Here is a 5,000-nt window from a genome sequence, read left to right on the forward strand (position 1 = left end):
CAGGTGGAGTGTGAATGAAATGTAGATTACTGCATTAAAGTCATTACTTGTATTGGTTTAATGATATTGTTATCGATATCACTCTCGTAATAATGAGGTGATGGTAATGATGGTGGCGATGATCATGATTATGATAATCATGGCGGTGATGGTGATGGTGGTGATGGTGATGATGATAGTGATGATGATGATGATGATGATGATGATGATGATGATGATGATGGTGATGATGATGATGATGATGATGATGATGATGATGGTGATGATGATATTACTACCACTAATAATAATAATGATAATAATGATAACAGCAATAATGATAATAATAATAATAATAATAATGTTGCTACTTCTGCTGTGAGTGATGTTTATTGTAAAAATGATATTGAGATTAACAATAAGAATATGGATAATGGTAATAATAATGGTTATAACAATATATGATAATGATAGTAGTTGTAGTAGGGTACTACTACTACTACCATCATCATCATCATCATCATCATCATCATCATCATCATCATCATCATCATCATCATGATAATAATAATAGTAACACGAATACTATCATTGTTATTATCATTACTATCATTAATGATAGTAATGATAATAACAATGATGGTAATAATAATTATAAAGAAAATAATGATGGTGATGATAATATAATAATAGTAATATAGTGATAATAATGATAATAATAATAATAATGGTAATGACAATAATAATAGTGATAGTAATAATAATAATGATAACAGTAATTATAATAATAATTATTATTATTATTATTATTATGATAAAAATAATAGTACCATTACATTACTATCATTATCATTATCGTTACTGTTACTGTTGTTGTTACTAATATAATTGTTAACATCATTGTTATTATTGCTATCATATATCATATCATATATTGTTTTTTTGTTATTCGTGTTACTATTATTATTATCATGATGATGAGGATGATGATGATAATGATGATGATGATGATGATAGTAGTAGTAGTACCCTACTACAACTAATATCATTATCATTATATTGTTATAACCATTATTATTACCATTATCCATATTCTTATTGTTAATCTCAATATCATTTTTACAATAAACATCACTCACAGCAGAAGTAGCAACAACATTAGAAAAGAAAGCTTAATAAGAATACGTTTGGAGAACAGCCATCCTATTTCTGCAATAATACTTCCAGTCTGGATAAAGAGACAGCATGTTCTCTAATCCTCTGGGAAAGAATCCTGGCTACTGACAAGTCGGAATAAGAGACCGACTCAGATGGATAATCAGGGAAAAAGTATCACGAACGCTATCTTAGAAGAGTCCGGGAACCTTCAATTATATAGAGTGTCATGCTGGAGAAGACATTGCTGATGCTGTGAGGTAGATACTCTATGAAGGAGAATAGGTGCTACTATTGCCTTTATTTGTTTGGCGGAAAAAGGGTGTTTCATTATATCTGAATGGGATGCTCCACTTTTGTACCATTTATCGATAGAGTATCGTTTATAAATAATATTGACAATGGGAATAAAGTGTTCACATCAGTTGAAAGGACACTACAGGGCGATGCGGAAGGCATGGCAATGTATATATACTTCGACTGTCAGTTCTCCAAGAGGAAATTAGTTCTGACAGCCCCCGACGTCGAACAGGTAGCACATCCAAGTGCTCTAACCGGCGCAGGACACATCCGGTCTTATTGGAAAACCAGATAACGCAGCGCTACAATTATATGGAGGTAGGTAAATGGAAACAGTGGTCGTGTTCGAGGATTCTAGAAACGTGGGTAGGAAGCCTTTTTTGGCATCTGAAATTTGAAATTTTCAATTCCATGCCATACATACATAACCTTTTCAGAAGGACCCCAATACTTAGATCACCTAACTTTTACACCACTAGTCTGTAAAGTTTTCAGTAAGATTTATTCCTTTGACTTCTCTCTAGAATCATGTCAGATAAAAACCAGCAAAAAAGGACCTACATAATTACTAATTTAAAGCTTTGCCTGCTGTTCTTTCTTCTTTCGTCTTCTTAACTATGCCTGAGAAGACTCTAATAATCAAACCTTGGGAAGAATGAAATAATAACTAAAGGTAACTAAGAGTCACATATAATACAGCTCAATGATTATATGTAGTGGAGCATACTATTAACATAAGGGGAAGTATTGGAGGCTATCTAATATAAATGAATATAACAATAACAATAAATTAAAAACTATTATTATGGGCAGATTTTTGGTAGAGAGTGGGTATATTAATGAAGGTAGATTAATGTTGAATTTTAGATGGATCGATGACTAAGCAGGGGAAGATTAGGTAACTAGGTTTCTTTAGTAGTCAGATGAGCAACGGTTGAAGCTAACGATAAAAAATTGCTCTCTTTAAAGGCTTCAAAGTTATCCTCCGCCTCTTCTTCTTATTATTATTCCTCCTCCTCCTCCTCTTCCTCTTCATCACCCTTTTCATCATGATAATCATCATCGCCATCCTCCTCCTCCTCCTCGTCGTCATCGTCATCATCATCATCATCATCATCATCATCATCATCATCATCATCATCATCATCATCATCATCATCATCATCATCATCATCATCGTCACCATCATCATCATTATCACCAGTGTCATCAATATCATCATCACCCTCATTCGTATTACAATCATCATCACTTTCATTATTTTTACTATCATTGTCAACATGATCACTCATTCTCATCATTATTACGATCACTGCCATCTTCACCTCAAACACATACAGCCATCTATGAAATACTTAACTTTCCGTCCTGTAATTCAAAAGAGCCTGTGGAAATTTCAGCATTTAGCTAGACCAGGCTAACAGATAAAGTGTTAAAGAGACACAAACTGAAAGGACTAAGTTCGAAACATTGTTTACAGACTGAAAGGGGCACAACAACAGCAAGAGAAACGCGTGGAATGTCTCAAAGCGAAGCATCAAAGCCTCGGGTTTTGTTTGGAATGATCAAGATAGATATATTTAGACTCGTATTGAACTAATGCAGGGACTTCAATTGGCCGCTCAGGTAACTCATGGAAATCAATATGTTGTTGGATATTTGGCGGAGAATTTAAAAGCCTCAATGGTGATTTTTATGAGGAGCAATCAACAGAGTTAATCTTAAAATGCTTCACTCAAAGGAGGAAAGCCTTGAGTGAGCTGCCACTAAAGGGCTCTTATTTACACTTCTGATCTGGTGTCGTTGTTTGAAAAATCATTATTGATCTCTTTGAATATCTGAGGTATTCCCAGTCATAGATTATTATATGTTGTATAAGTACACACACACACACACACACACACACACACACACGCACACGCACACGCACACGCACACGCACACGCACATGCACACGCACACACACACACACACACACACACACACACATATACACACACATATTTACGCACATGTATGCATGTGTGTATATATGTATATACACATACATATATATAAATATGTATATATATACATATACATATATATATGAATATATATAATATATATATATATATATATATATATATATATATATATATATAGATATGTGTGTGTATGTATATATATGTAAGGCCTCTTTGTACCACTGTCGCTAAAAACACTATATCATCAAAGTTTGTACTGTCATACGAAGTTATTTTTATTTTATTGGACATGAAAAGGTCAATAGAAAACCATTAAAGTACTTAATTTGCTGGTATGATTTTTAATTACAAACGAAACGTTGTGGAAGCTTCAAATAAAATGGAAAAAGTACCTGACTACTCTGCTACTTATATTGTTTATACAAACCACTCGCTGCTTCGCAAGTCTGTGTAACGCTTAAATGTATAACTCAGATTCAGTCAAAATATTTTATTTTTTATTTTTTATTACATACATTGTGCTTGCGATTCTCACAGTATTTCCAAGTATCTGCTGATCGCCTGGGAAATGTTACACGGCGGTAATACGAGGAAATCATTAGAAGAAGGTGCAGGGTTTGATCTTGTGAGTATACTCTCTGCCAGCACATCCGGGAAAAAAGATACATGACATGATACGGGACAAGAAGTAGGCCGAATGCAACCCTAACAGTGCTGTATAACGCATACCCTGCAGCAACTGCGATACAGCAGATGCGATACAGCATACTTTGGTGAAACAGGCCGTGGTTTCAGCACCAGAATCAGCTAACATCGAGCTGATATCCGTCACCATAGGACTTCCAACGCCATGGTGGTACATGTAGATGAAGCTGGACATCTACCCAATTGGAAGGAAGCGAAAATAGTCCATGGAGGACTGAACAGGCAGAAAAGAAAAGTTATGGAAGCGTCGGGTAGATTCAAACTATCCAAGGTCGCGCCAGCAATTATACGAGTGGGAGGTCACAGTCGTCAGGTGGTTCGTCAGCTCATGTTTCATATATATATGTACTCTGTAATTCCCTTGATGTATGTATTTCTGACGAAGATATAATCGAAACCGGTCACAGTTTTATATAAATATATATATATATGTTATATACATACAAAAATATATATACACACATCTATATATGTATGTATGTGTCTATATATTTGTATATTTATACATATATATATACATACAAACATACATAGATACATAGACACACTTTATATATATATATATATATATATGTATATATATATATGTGTGTGTGTGTATGTGTGTGTGTAAATCTATTTATCTATATATATTTAATGTATATGTATATATATACATATACATATAAATCTATTTATCTATCTATATTTGTGTGTGTAGTGCAGAGGTAGCACACTCACACACACACATACACACACACACACACACACACACACACACACATATATATATATATATATATATATATATATATATATATATACACCCATACATACATGTACGTGTACATTTTTTACACAGAAACACACATATGCATGTATGTATGTATTATTTATTATTGTTTGATACAGTTA

This window comes from Penaeus chinensis, chromosome 13 (genome assembly GCF_019202785.1).
Source record: "Penaeus chinensis breed Huanghai No. 1 chromosome 13, ASM1920278v2, whole genome shotgun sequence".
NCBI classification, from domain to species: domain Eukaryota; kingdom Metazoa; phylum Arthropoda; class Malacostraca; order Decapoda; family Penaeidae; genus Penaeus; species Penaeus chinensis.